We start from the raw sequence: 16140 nt of genomic DNA on the forward strand, positions 1-16140 counted from the left end.
GCTGCAGTGCTTGGAAAACACCAGTAGTATGAAAGCTCAATGTTGTGGTAATCCTCAATGATACAGAAAGAGTTGTGAGCTGTGCTTGTGTTAGCTGGCTGCAGATCATTCTGGAGTAATTGGAATAGCCCCATGATACATTCTGTAGTGAAGACAACTCTTCTCCCACATGCCTCATGATATTTCAGGACAGCTGATTTACTTTGTGCCACATGATTGTTATGATCTACTTAAAATCTACAGGTTTTCCTTTATCCACAGCACACACAAACTGCAATACTTTGATTGAACATGGCCCGCTGTCTTCCTTTTCAAACTGTGTGTAAGATACAATCATACTGTGGCCCTTGCTACCTACCTCTTTACTCTGAGGCCGTTAATTAATCCTGTCACGTTACACAATATTAAGTCTAGTATAACCTGCTCTCTAGTTGGTTCATAAGAACATAAGAAATAGGAGCAGGAGTAGGCCATCTAGCCCTTCGAGCCTGCCCTGCCGTTCAATAAGATCATGGCTGATCTGTCGTGGCTCAGTTCCACTTTCCTGCCCTCTCCCCATAACCCTTAATCCCCTCACTTATCAAAAACCCATCAACCCGCATCTTAAAAATATTTAGCAAGGCAGCCTCCACCACCTCAACGGGCAGAGAATTCCAGAGATTCACCACCCTTTGAGTGAAGAAGTTCCTCCTCAACTCCATTCTAAACTGCCCCCCCCCCCCTTATCTTGAGGCTGCGCCCCCCTAGTCCTACTGTCCTTTCTGAGCGGGAAGAGTCTCTCCACCTCTATCCTATCTATCCCATTCATCATCTTATATGTCTCAATGAGATCTCCCCTCATTCTTCTAAACTCTAACGAGTACAAGCCTAGTTTATTCAGCCTCTCCTCATAGCTCAACCCCCTCAACTCCGGTATCAGCCTAGTAAACCTCCTCTGCACTCCCTCCAAGGCCAAAATATCCTTGCATAAGTACGGCGACCAAAACTGCACACAGTACTCCAGCTGCGGCCTCACCAATGCCCTATACAGCCGCAGCAAGACCTCCCTACTTTTATATTCAATCCCCCTGGCTATGAAGGCCAGCATCCCATTCGCCTTCCTGACCACCTGCTGCACCTGCAAACTGGGTTTTTGCGACTCATGCACAAGGACCCCGAGGTCCCTCTGCACCGTCGCCTGCTGCAGTTTTTCGCCACGTAAATAATAGTCCTTCCTACCATTATTCCTACCAAAGGTTCTAGGATGTGTTGTTCTTAGAAACTATCTCAGCTTTCTATGAACTCCGACTTTCGGGTTTTTGGATTAAACGATGGATTATCTGATTCACTGAAAAGAAAACACACTGATATTCTGGAAGCACGTCGTGGAATACCGGAGCAATGTATAAAGCTTCGGACTTGTTATCTGTAGATAAAATGTACTGTTGACATTGAAAAAATTAAATAAAGATTTGCTGTTTCATTGACATAATGTACCATGAAAAAGACTATAAATGAATCCCGTCTAAGGCTACATACTTGAATAGTGGTTTTAGTTACCGAAGGATTAGCAGGTCAAACGACAATTTGGCGATAGTCACCATCGTTGTTTTGGAGATGGAGTTCGAAAGATTTTCTTGCAATTTCAGAAATAAAACCAGGTACAGAGGAAAGGAAACATCAGTCATTCTAAGATTTTCTTTAAAAATAAACTTTTATTACCTACGCAGTTAATTTGACCAAATGCTTTTACTCGTAAAAACTATCCTGCGGTTTTAAGAATGTGGAAGTCAGTTACGTCGCAGTCATTTGTGGAGTCACATATTCCCATATGAAAGAATGAAACTGACTCTGGATGAAGCGTTACAGAAAATATTACACACGAATATCACAGGGAGTTTGTGCTGGTGTGTAATGTACAAGCAGGCTCCCGTGACAAAAGCATGTGGGGGAGGCGAGATCACTTTCGATATTGAGATCAACCAGGGTTAGGGAGAAAGAATTAGACCCGAGTATGGGAGAGGGGCTGTATGTGAGTGGGGGGAGGGATTAGGAGAGAAGGATTGGGAAATGTGAATTGGAATCACTAATTGGGTGACTTAGTGAGTGGAAAGGGGAAGGAACAGATAGGAGGAGAGAGAATAACGAGAAGAGGACGTAATTAGGGAGGGACAAAGAAGATGGCCCTCAGCTGGACTTATTATTTAGTGGAAGTGAAGGAGGGAAGGGAATTTACCTTTCTTGCTATGCAGCGGGAGACGAATCAGACATCCAGGTTCTAATTGTCTGGCGGTGTGACTGAGTTTGTTATACTACTCGAACCTGACAATGGGTCCATTTGTTGCGGGCCACTTGAATTTCCGGCCAAGAGTCATGTAAGTCTGCTCGGGATGGCGAAAATGTGCTGCGTTTGCTTGATACAACAACACTCAGTTATTTCAGAAGCTGAACAATGTAAACTGGTGGAGAATTATTTGGGAAATGTAATTTTTTGTCCAAGATTGCAAAGTATTGACGTCTATGCTAGATTAAAGCAGGATTCAGCGTTTGAGCCAGGGATTGTCTCATGGCAGTGAGGGAACTTTGAGAACTAGTGACAGTTTTAGTTATATAGAAACATAGAATAGTACAGGCCCTTTGGCCCTCAATGTTGCACCGAGCTATGTCCAAACCCAAGATCAAGCTATCCCGCTCACTATCATTCTGGTGTGCTCCATGTGCCTATCCAAAACCGTTTGAAAATTCTTAAAGTGTCCAACTCCACTATCACAGTAGGCAGTGTATTCCACATCCCAACCACTCTGAGTGAAGAATCTACCTCGGACATCCCTCCTATATCTCCCACCATGAACCTTATAGTTATACCCCCCAGTATCAGCTACATCTGAGAAAATAAATCTCTATCTATCCTCCTCATTATCTTATAAACCTCTACTAACTCGCAACTCATCCTCCTCCACTGTAAAGAGAAAAGCCCCAGCTCCTTCAACCTTTCCTCATAAGACCTATCCTCCAAACCAGGCAGCATCCTGGTAAATCTCCTCTGCACTCTCCAATGCTTCCACATCCTTGTTATAGTGAGGTGACCAGAACTGAACACAATATTCCAAATGTGGTCTCACCAAGGTTCCGTACAGTTGCAGCATAACCTCACGGCTCTTAAACTCAAACCCCCTATTAATAAATGTTAACACACTATAAGCTTTCTTTATGGCTCTATCCACTTGAGTGGCAACCTTCAGAGATCTGTGGATATGAACCCCAAGATTTCTCCGTTCCTCCAAATTCTTCAGAACCCTGCTATTGACCCTGTAATCCGCATTCCAGTTTGTCCTACCAAAATTAATCACCTTGCACTTAGCACGATTAAACTCCATCTGCCACTTTTTGGCCTGGCTCTGCATCCTGTAGATGTCTCTTTGCAGCCTGCAAGAGCCCCCCATCTCATCCACTATTCCACCAAACTAAAACTGTCATCAGCAAATTTACTAACCCACCCTTCAGCCCCTCTCCAAGTCATTGATAAAAATCACAAATAGCAGAGGACCCAGCACTGATCCCTGTGCTACACTTCTGGTAACTGGCCTCCAGTCTGAAAATTTTCCTTCCACCACCACCCTCTGTCTCCTATGAGACAGCCAGTTACTAAGCAATCAGCCAAATTTCCTTCTATCCCACAGCTCCTTACCTTCTTCATGAGCTTACCATGGGGAATCTTATCAAACACCTTACTAAAATCCATGTATGCAATATCAACTGCTCTATCTTCGTCTACACACTTAGTTACCTCCTCAAAGAATTCAATCAAATTTGTGAGGCAGGACTTACCCCTCATGAAACCATACTGACTATCCCGGATTAAACTGCATCTTTCTAAATGGTCATAAGTCCTATCTCTAGGACCCTTTCCATTAACTTACTGACTACCGAAGTAAGACTAACTGGCCTGTAATTAACAGGGTTATTCCTATTTCCTTTTTTGAAGAGAGGAACAATATTTGCCACTCTCCAGTCCTCTGGCACAATCCCCGTGGACATGAGGACCCAAAGATCAAAGCTAAAGGCCCTGCAATCTCATACCTTGCTTCCCAAAGTATCCTAGGATGTATCCCATCTGGCTCAGGGGACTTATCAACCCTCAGGTTTTTCAAAATTGCTAATACATCTTCCCTCAGAATATCTACCTCCTCCATCCTATCAGCCTGCATCACGCACTCACCCTCAAAAACATGGCCCCTCTCCTTAGTGAACACTGAAGAAAAGTATTTATTCAATGCCTCATCTACCTCTTCTGATTCCATGCACAAGTTCCCACTACTGTCCTTGACTGACCCTAACGTCACCCTGGTCAATCTTATATTTCTCACATAAGAGTAAAAGGCTTTGGGGTTTTCCTTCATCCGACCTGCCAAGGACTTCTCATGCCCCCTCCTAGCTCTCCTAAGCCCTTTCTTTAACTCATTTCATACTACCTTGTAACCCTCAAGCGACCCAACTGAACCTTGTTTTTTTCATCCTTACATACGCTTCCTTTTTCCTCTTGACAAGACATTCAAACTCCTTTGTGAACTATGGTTCCCTCACTTGGCCATTTCCTCCCTGCCTGCCAGGGACATACCTATCAAGGACATGCAGTATTTGTTCCTTGAAAAAGCTCCACTTTTCATTTGTGCCCATACCTGACAGTTTCTGTTCCCATATTATGCTCCCTAATTCTTGCCTATTCGCATCATAATTACCCCTGCCTCAATTATAAACCTTGCCCTGCCAGGTGACCCTAGCCCTCTCCATTGCAATAATGAAAGACAACGAATTGTGGTCAGTATCTCCAAAGTGCTCTCCCACAAACAAACCTAACATTTGGCCTGGTTCATTACCCAGTACCAAGTCCAATGTGACCTCACCTCTTGTTGGCTTACCCACATATTGTGTCAGGAAACCCTCCTGCACTCACTGTACAAAAAGTGTCCCACTCAAACTATTCAACCTATAAAGGTTCCAATCAATATTTGGAAAGTTAAAGTCACCCATGATAACTACCCTGTGACCTTCACACCTAACCATAATCTGCTTTGCCATTTCCTCCTCCACATCTCTATTACTATTTGGGGGCCTATAGAAAACTCCTAACAACATGACCGATCCTTTCCTATTTCTAACTTCAGTCCATATTACCTCAGTAGGCAGATTGCCCTCGAAATGCCTTTCAGCAGCCGTTAAATTATCCTTGATTAACAATGCTACTCCTCCACTTCTTTTACCGCCTTCCCTACTCTTACTGAAACATCTATACCCTGGAACTGCCAACACCATTCCTGTCCGTTGTTCTAACCATGTGCCCGTAATGGCCACACATAGTCCGAAGTACCAATCCACGCTTCAAGTTCACCTACCTTATTCCTGATGCTCCTTGTATTGAAGTAGATACACTTCAACCCACCATCCTGTCCACCTGTACACTCCTGAGATCTTGATACCTTCCTCAATACTTCACAAACCTCAACACCAGCTTTTGGACGACATTCCCATCCCCCTGACAAACTAGTTTAAACCACCCACCCCCCAGAGCCGTAGCAAATTTCCCTCCCAAGATATTACTGTCCCAATGGCTCAGGTGTAAGCCAACCTGTTTTTACAGGTCCCACCTTCCCCGGAATGTGCTCCAATTATTCAAGTAAATGAAACCCTCTCTCCTACACCATCCCTGTAGCCACATGTTAATCTGCACTCTCTCCCTATTCCTCAACTCACTTGCATGTGGCACCGGCAACAAACCAAAGATGACAAAATGTTTTGTCCTGGCTCTCAGCTTCCATCCTGGCTCCCTAAACTCCTGTTTTAAATCCTCTTCCCTTCTCCTACCTACATCGTTGGTACCGATATGCAACATGACCTGCAACTGATCCCCCTCCCCCTTAAGGATCTTGGAAAACACGGTCTGAGACATCACGGACTCTTGCACCCGGGAGACAACATACCATCTGTGAGTCTCTTTTCTGCCGCAGAACCTCCTATCTGTCCCTCTAACCATCGCATCCCCAATTACTATTGCTCTCCTGCCCTCCATTCTGGGGCACAAGGACAGACTCAGTGCTGGAGGTCCGGTCACTCTGGCTTACCAATAGTAGGTTATCCCCCTCAACAGTATCCAACAAGGTATACTTGTTGCTGAGGGGATCAACCACAGGGGATCCTCGCAGTGGCTGCTTCCTCCCAGTCCCTCTCACTGTCACCCATCTACTTCCATTCTTCGGAGTATCCAAATCCCTGAAGCTTTTATCTATGATCACCTTTGCCTCCCAAATGTTCCGAAGTTCATCCAGCTCCAGCTCCCTAACATGGTTTTTGAGGAGCTGGAGATGGATACACTTCCCACAGGTGAAATTAGCAGGGACACTAACGGCATCCCTTATCTCAAACATCCTGCAGGAGGAACATTTCACTGCCTTTCCTACCATTCCCTATAGATTAAAAGAAAGAAAGATCTTACCTGATATTCCCACACTCCCTTAGGTTAGAGGAATATGCAAAAAAAAAGAAACTTACTTGCTCTTACTCCAAGTTTTTTTTAGGTTAGAGGAGGGGGGAGGGTGGGAGACTCTAGAAGTGTAGAGCCTCAGGTTTCCTCCCTGTTCAAAGTAGGCCTACTTCTGGTTTTACACTCCCAGCTTAGAAAAAAAATCTCCAAAAAAGATAAGGTAAAAATCCCTCTTATCTACAAGTTCTCTTCGCTGAATCACCACTCCAACTGCTCCTCTGAAAACAATGAGTTCTGACCAACTAAGGCCACTTTTTAACATAACTTTTAGATTTACCAAAATTAAGAACTTATAAAAATACTTTGAAGCTACAACATAAGCTAAAATTTGCCATCTTTGTGCAGGAACTAAACACCCATTCCAGGACTAAAACAATACCGGCTGGGCCTTTGCACCTAACATTAAGTGGGAGATGTTTAATATTGTAAACATTTCTTCCAGCTATATCAAATACTTTAGACATTGTGGATGATTTTCAATAACTAAGTCTGACAGGAGTTTTTCAATGTAGTTGGAAGTGGAATGTTGAGATCCCGCAATGATTATAGAAGATGATCATCAAAAATATGCTTGCAATTATTGCTCTGTGCTTACCAAAAGTGCCCCATTGATTCAGACTCAAAAAAGTTTGGGTAACTAATTAGCCCAGCTGTAATATTGGAAATGATTTTCATGGCTATGTATTACTGGTCACCGTATTACATTTTTAGCCATTTTTGTTCCCTGCAATTTGTTTCCATTTGTGAAATTGTGTGCAGTAAACTGGTGATATTTCTATCACTTTGTTCCTTGAATTACTGCTGATTGATCTATGAAAAGGACTGCTGTGAGTTATAAGTATTATGTCAATTTTGAAGCTTTGGATATTCAGGCTGTAAAAATGGCTGGTAAACTATGATAAATATTGCAGCAAAGAATCACGTCAGCATTTATGCAGATGACAGTAGATGTATGCAGATAAAAAGGTTCAGACAGCCCCCTCAAAAGATGTTCAAAGTTTGCCATCTATTTCTTGGCAGAGGTTTTCTTTTCTTGGAAATGAACAATAGCACTCAGTATCATGTGTGCATTACGACGTAGGTCATTTGAATTTGTTAATTTGCAAGGATAATCTTTCCAAAACCACAATAATTTGATTAAATGTGGTCTAGAAAACAGTCGCAATTAAGAAAATTAGACATGAGATACATAATTATTTTAAGGTTATTTATCAGCGCCACAAGTGAAACCGGTTATACCCAGTTACCCAATGAGTCAGGTTGCTGAGAAACTCTCTTTATACTAATTGCTTTTAAATCTCCAATCCTGTCACACAATAAAAATCATGAGGTAAAAGGAACAGTTATCTTAACAAGTGCCTTCTAGTCAATGACAATGGAATACTAAATGGAAAGCATATTAGAATTAGCTGACTTTTTAAGCTATCCGGTTATTTTTATTCCCCCTGTGTTCCACTTGCACATCTGAACAGCATTAACCTAAAGGTAGACTTGCTTCTTCTGACTTTCAGCACCGTGGAGCTGTCCACCCAAACATATGCTTTCAACTCGGAGCTGTCCACCCAAATATCTGCTTTCAGCACCACCTGGCTATCCACCCAAATACCAGCTTTCAATACCTCGGGACTGTTCACTCAAACATCTGCTTTCAGCATCTCAGGGCTGTCCATCCAAACATTTGCTTTCAGCACAGCAGACATGTCCACCCAAACATCTGCTTTCAGCACCACAGAGCTGGCCATCCAAACATTTGCTTTCAGCACCTCAGTGCTGTCCAGCCAAATAGCTGCTTTCAGCATCATCGGGCTGTCCATCAAACATCTGCTTTCAGCATCCCAGGGCTGTCCACCAAACACCTGCTTTCAGCACCCTGAGTTGTCCACCAAATATCTGCTGTCAGCACCTTGGCGCTGTCCACCCAAACATCTGCTTTCAGCACCACAGAGCTGTCCACTGAAACATCTGCTTTCAGCACCATTGGGCAGTCCACCAAACATCTGCTTTCAGCATCCCAGGGCTGTCCACCGTACACCTGCCTTCAGCACCTCGGGGCTGTCCATCAAATATCTGCTTTCAGCATTGCTGCAAACTCTGGCTGTCAGTGGGCTGGTGACCAGCATCTTCAAAAGTATAAATGTTTTCTAATTTGGCTAAAGCAGGGTCTGAATCAGTGTACAGATGCTCAAAGAATGAAAGATCTTTAGCACATTTGAACAAGACTGCAGTTAGCCAATTGGGGATACTTTGAATGGATTTTGGTTTCATGATCAAGCTCTGGGTACCCACCTGGTTTAGTTTGCAGGTGGAATTGTGCAGAAAGTCTGTGGTCCTGCGCGCAGATGATGCCAAAATATGCAGCACACAATTTATAATATTGCATATTTACCATTTCCTTTGTTTCAATACGGTTCAGGTGTCTTAACAGAACTGGTGGAACATGATTTTAGATGAATTGAACCCTGTATAGCGGGTGTGTGAATTGAAAAGGTCAATCATTTACAAACATAGAAAATAGGAGCATGAGGAGGCCATTTGGCAACATTGACAAATTAAAACCAATGTGGAAATGGATGAAACTTCTCAGCAATTTGAGAACTTTTCATGTTTTATATTTTAAAATTTCAGTGGCTGAACATATTTACATTTAATCCAGAGAGCTAGAAATACATTGATAAATTTGCCCATTTCCTCAGTGTTCTGTGTGCAACAAAGTTATGAACATGTTTATAAAGAATCATATTTGTACAAAGAACAAAAACAGCCCAGGAAACGGGCCCTTCGGCCCAACGAGCCCGCGCCGCCATCTTAATATTACCAGTCCCCCCCTCCACACATGACCCCTATCTATTGTTTTTATGGCAATCCACATTGACGGAAACTAATTTAGGGACAATTTATTACTTCCAATCAGCCTAATAGCTCATCTTTGGGGTGTGGGAGGAAACCGGAGCACCCGGAGAAAACCCACGCAAGCACGGGGAGAATGCACAAACTCCCACAGACACCGACCCAAATCCATGTGTCTGCACAGCAATCAGCGATAGTCACTGAGCTGTCATCTTGCCCAGCATCTGGTCCAGTTTAAGCACACACTAACGACATGAAGCACTAGGCCAATCTCGAACATTCAAGACCAGCCCCAAGCACGAGCCATCGCATGTATGCCCCTCGTTGGACAACAAGGTGGACCGACTTAAACCTGTGAATTAAAAGAGAAAAAACATCATTATCATCCCATATCCTTTTCCATTATCAGGATCGTCCCACTGTTTATGAACTTTATTTAAAACAATCTCTTATATCCTCCCATCTCCAACCCACTCATGTGCCTGTCTAAGTTACTCTTAAGCAAATCTAGCATGCCTGCCTGCACCACCTTACTTGGCAGAGCATTCCATACCCTCACTACCCTCTGTGTGAAAAACCTCCCTCTAATATCTGTGTTATACCTCTTCCCCCCTCACCTTAAGCCCGTGGCCCCTCATATTGTGTGTCTCTAACATAGGAAATAGCTTACCTCTGTTTACTCTATCTATGCCCTTCATAATCTTATATACCTCTATTAGATCCCCCCTCAGCTGCCGTCTTTCAAGGGAAAACAGCCCCAATTTGCTCAATCTTTCCTCATAACCTAGTCCTTCCATACCAGGCAACATCCTGGTAAACATCCTCTGCACTCTCTCCAGAGTCTCCACGTCCTTCCGGTAGTAAGGCGACTAGAACTGGACGCAGTACTCCAAATGCGGCCTAACCAACGTTCTATACAACTGCAACATTAGACTCCAGCTCTTATATTCTATACCCCTTCCTATAAAGGCTAATATACCATACGCTTTCTTCACAACCTTCTCCACTTGTACTGCCACCTTCAAAGACTTGTGCACTTGCACCCCTAGGTCTCGCTGTGTTTCTATACTCCTTATGGGCTTTCCCTTTATCATATAACTCCCCCCTACATTATTCTGGCCAAAATGCATCACCTCACATTTGTCCAGATTAATCTCCATTTGCCATATATCTGCCCAATATACCAACCTATCTATATCCTGTTGTATTGCCAGACACTGCTCCTCACTGCCCGTCAATCCAGCCATCTTGGTGTCATCAGCAAATTTGCTGATCACACCACCTACTCCCTCTTCCAAATCATTTATATACACTACAAAGAGAAGAGGTCCCAGTACCGAGCCCTGCGGCACACCACTAGTGACAGACCTGCAGCTGGAAAAGGACCCCTCCACTACTACTCTCTGTCTCCTCTTTGCAAGCCAGTTCGCCATCCATCTAGATACCTGGCCACGTATCCCATGAACCTTAATCTTTTCTACCAACCTACCATGAGGGACTTTGTCAAACGCCTTACTAAAATCCATATAGACGACATCAACGGCTCGTCCTTCGTCGACTGTTTTTGTCACCTCCTCAAAATATTCTACCAGATTCGTAAGGCAAGACTTCCCCTTTACAAAGCCATGCTGCGTATCCTTAATCAGATCACAATGCTCTAAGTGCTCGTACATCCTATCCCTAAGAATCCTCTCCATCAACTTGCCTACCACTGAAGTCAAACTCACTGGCCTATAGTTACCTGGGCTATCCCTCCTACCCTCTTTAAACAACGGTAGCACGTTCGCTATCCTCCAGTCCTCTGGGACCTCACCTGTGTCCAAAGAAGAAACAAAGATTTGCATCAGAGGCCCAGCAATCTCATCCCTTGCCTCCCTAAGCAGCCTAGGATAAATGCCATCGGGCCCCGGAGATTTATCAGTTTTAATGCTACCTAAAAGCCCTAACACTTCTTCCCTCATAATCGATAGTTCCTTCAATTGGTCTACCGCTCCCTCGATGACCGTACCAGACATCAAGCCCCTCTCCTTTGTGAATACCAATGCAAAGTATTCATTCAGGATCTCCCCCATTCCCTCAGACTCCAAGCACAATTCTCCTCGTCTGTCCCTGAGGGGACAGATTTTTCCCCTAGCCACCCTTTTGCTCCTAACATAGGAGTAAAATGCCTTTGGATTTTCCTTAATCCTACCTGCCAAAGCCATTTCATGCCCCCTTTTTGCCCTCTAACCCCCCTTTTGAGATCCCTCCTACTCTCTCTGTACTCCTCCAATGTTCTCTCCGTTCCCAGTTGCTTAGACCTGACGTACACCTCTCGTTTCTTCCTGACCAGGTCGTCTATATCTCTAGTAATCCACGGCTCTCTAATCCTACCTTTCCCATCCTTCCTCTTAACCGGCACATGCCTTTCCTGCACCCATTGCAGTTTTCCCTTGAAAGACTCCCACATGCCTAATGTGGACTTATCCTCCAACAACCTATCCCAGTCTGTATCCCTAAGCTCCTGCCTAATCTGAATGTATCTAGCCTTCCCCCAATTTAGCACCCTTCCCTTAGGACAGCGCTCATCTTTTTCCATTCGTATCCTAAAGTAGACAGAGTTGTGGTCACTATTAGCCACATGTTCGCCTACCGCAACCTCAACCACCTGACCCAGCTCATTGCTCAGAACTAAATCCAGTATAGCCCCTTCTCTAGTCGGGCTATCTACATACTGTTCCAAGGACCCTTTCAATACACATCTTACGAGTTCCTCCCCGTCCGATTCCCCCAGCTCTAGGCACCTTCCAATCCACCCCAGGGAGATTAAAATCTCTCACTACAACAACCCTGTTCTTCCTACATTTATCCAAAACGTCTCTACATATACCCTCTTCCACTGCCCGTGGGCTGTTGGGTGGCCTGTAGCACACCCCTAGCACAGTAATGGCTCCTTTCCTATTCCTCAACTCCACCCACAGAGACTCAATTTCCAACCCCTCTATATTATCCTCCCTCTGCACTGCTGTGATGTGCTCCCTAACTAAGAGCGCCACTCCCCCTCCTCTTTTCGACCCTCCCCTGTCACGCCTAAAACACTTATACCCAGTAATATTTAGCTGCCAGTCCTGCCCTTTAACCATGTCTCCATCACTGCCACCACATCTAAATTCCTCGCGAACATCAAGGCCTTTAGTTCATCCATCTTACCCGTCACACTCCTTGCATTAAAACAGATGCACCGAAGACCCTCAGGCCCACTCAGGTCCTCCTCCTCCCGGGAGATTCTTCTCTCATCTAGACTTACCTTGTCACCCAACTCGCTGTGTTTAGCAAATAACCCAAAATATCTTAATTAACATTTAAACCCACTGTATTTCCCAATTTGCAGATGTGTTATACAACATGTTGTGTACTTAAAGCTTGATCATTGAATGAACGTTTCTGGTGTGGTAAGATAGCCCAGGTAAGTTCAACTTACAATTGAATTGACCTGGGCTATCTCACAAATGGAGCCATGAGTTGTAGATCTGTCACCCAGGACTCCACCACAGATCAAAATCCTATTGGATTGTTGCTTTTAGCTGAAGCAACAGTTAGAAATGCGTAGTTGTCTATTCAATAAGTTGTGTTTTTAGTTGTGCAATCTTAGTGAAATCCACACACACACTTAGAAATCTAGGAAACGATGAATTAAAAATATCAAGTCCATCTAGTTTTTCCACTTGCACATGATACAACGACGATGGAATTATTGACCTATGATTATAATTAATCTCCAACAAAGAGTGAACAACAGACCTAGCCATGGGGTCAGTGATGGAGACATCTGGTTGAACCACAGGTCAAAAAACATCTGCCCCTCCTAAATGGCTGACTCTTGTCCATAGTTATTCATATTACAATATCCCACTAACCATCTGCCTGGGTAACCTGTTCTAAAGATTTACCATTCCCTCACTGTGTATTTCCACAGCTTATTTTGAGAGATGCTACTAAACTTTGGATTAAGAGTCCAACTGGTTTTAGCTACTTAGAATCGTAGAGTCATAGAGGTTTACAGCATGGAAACAGGCCCTTTGGCTCAACTTGTTCACGCCGCCCTTTTTTATAAAACCCCCGCAGACAGAAGAAGAGAGAGTCTGCACTTCATATTGATACCCCCAGCATCATTTTCTGATCCTCACTAGATAGAGACAAGTTTTGCCGGAATTCTACCACCCAACCCACCACAGAATAGGAGCAGGCAAGGGGCAGACAACAGAAATGTCCATTGACCTTTGGCGAGTACTTTCAGCCTGTAAGGAGCTGATCACTCTGACCTAGAGCCAGACTCCAGTGGAGGAAACATGTTGCCGAGGAGGTAATCATGGCCGTGAGTATAAATAGAAACCCTAACAGTGGAGAAAACACGTTGCTAAGGAAGTAATCATGACCGGGAGGTATAGAAGTCTGCAAGATGGCAGATAGAGATACTAAGTGAGGACCTGTGGTTTCTCTTATTGATAAATACATGACACACAGACATGCTCTGATTAAGAAGATGCAAAGGGATGGCTGGGATGTTTCTCAGACCTTAGAACAACAGAGAAAGTGGATAGATGGGGAAAAGAGAGACAAAACAAAAAAGGCGGGGGTATTATTAGTACATTAATTAGCTGGACTAATTGAACAAGTCACCTCCACTAAAAAGTGGAATAAAGATGAGATTAAAAAATTAGAATCCAGAGTAAGGGAATTGGAGAAAAGAAATTGAGTATTAGAGGAGAATCAATGGAGAGAGGAAACTGTTCCTCTGCTCCGTTATGGGTCCACACAATAGGGACCAACTGCCCTTCCAGAGGAAGGGGAAGCGCCAGAACACAACCTGGTGCCAGTAACCCGAGGGGGATGGATGCGCAGCCAATAGCAAATTACAAACCATTCACCCCAGGCGAAAGACAACAGGTAATGGCCTCCCTGGGGAAATTACAACCTAGAAGTGCAAATAGGAAATTTTGGGAAGAATTAGATACAGTTTGGGTAGGACACCAACTGGTTATGGCTGCATGTCCAGCGGATAAATGGAGGCAGATAGCCGGTGGGCCCGCCATTCCCCCAGCGCAAGACTACAGTGGGGGCGTTGGATGCATGTGGTAGTCCTAATAGCAGAAGTAGATATCCAACAGGCACCCTTCACCCCATTTAAAACAGAAGTCCAGAGAGTTTTAGGAAATGCTCCTATTAATTGGAGTAGAATCACAACAACCAAGTGACAAAAGGGGGAAGGGCCTTCTGAATATGGGGAACGGTTGTTCCAAGCATACCAGGAATGCTCAGGGTAAGAAAACCCAGGCCGTGGGGATCGAGCCTTCATCCGGCTTTCAAGAGTGGGCTCTCCAGCGCTCACCAAACCATTCTAAAAATGGGAGTGATCATGTCCCAGGATTATGATGAATTAGTGGAATGGGCTTGTGGCATACTTGGAGGTGGGGAGGAGAAATCTCAGACGAGGATAAGACAGGAAAAAATGGCCACCTACGGCAGTGGGAATGGAACTAAGCCCAAACTGACCTGTCACAAATATGGCCGACAAGAGCACTTTGCAAAAGAGTGCTGGGTCCCAATGAAACGAAATAAAATTGGAAACAGTGGGAGACATTGTAATCACTGTAATAAAAATGGACACGTGGAAGCAATGTATTGGGACAAACATGGGGGACCCCCACCCCCCTAATCCATGTCAACAGCAGGATTGGAGGAACCAAAGAACCTCCAAGGTCAGCAAGACTGATGGCGCCTGCAGCCCCCATTCATAAGAGTAAGAAGGACGGAAGGATCTATGCCTCTGTACTAGTAGAGGGCACCGGAGCACCCATATCTGTCACCGACCTTCCCTTACCCACTACAAGTAAGATGATTAACAGGGATAGGAGGGAACAAAACACCCGCCTACCTGAGCAAGACCACGTTAGTAGAAGTAAATAATTTGTATATACCTATGAGATTCTATGTATGTAAAAATAATGAGGGTACAATAATGGGAAATGATTTAACAAAGGAGTATGAGATTTTGATTGACTGTGGGAAGGGAGAATTAATCTGACCAAAACAGGACAGCCAGAAAACCAGAATAGGAAAACTCACAAGTCACCTCAAGGTTATCCAGGTGGCCACAGCCACCACCAGAGATCAGCAGCTAGAAACAGAGGGGTTTGGAGCCATCTGTGCCTCCGACCCGAGAGTATGGGCTGAAATGAAATTGGACACTGGCCTAACCAAAACTGACCCGATAAAGGTGCCCGGACCGGTGCATAAGCTTCATAAGCCATTGTAGCAAGCCCCTCAACAATCCTGAGTGGACTGACACCTAAGCATAAAATCTTTACTGTATTGGATATAGCCAATGAATTCTGGTCCCTGCCCTTGGATCCCGAACTCCAAGACAAAATAGCACTTACAGTGGGGGACAAACAGTACACCTGGACTCACCTACCGCAGGAATTCCACAATATCCCCATTATCTTCCATCGAGTAATGAGTGACATCCTGAACAGGGTAGAACTACCAGAGGGTAGCACAATTCTACAATACGTAGACGATATATTAATAGCTTCAGGATCTAAGTCAGGGCATCAGGGAGAACTATATCTAATGTTGAATGAACTAAAAACCGCAGGGTTAAAGGTGAGCCCCAAAAAGGCACAAATTGGGAAAGCACAAGCCAAGGACACTTAATATCACAAGGACTTAAAGAAATGCCAACAGGCCACACATACCAAGTAGCAAGATCCTGCCCGGTCCCAAGGGATGATGTG

Source organism: Carcharhinus amblyrhynchos, chromosome 7 (genome assembly GCF_965287045.1).
Source record: "Carcharhinus amblyrhynchos chromosome 7, sCarAmb.v2.hapA, whole genome shotgun sequence".
Lineage (NCBI taxonomy): Eukaryota > Metazoa > Chordata > Chondrichthyes > Carcharhiniformes > Carcharhinidae > Carcharhinus > Carcharhinus amblyrhynchos.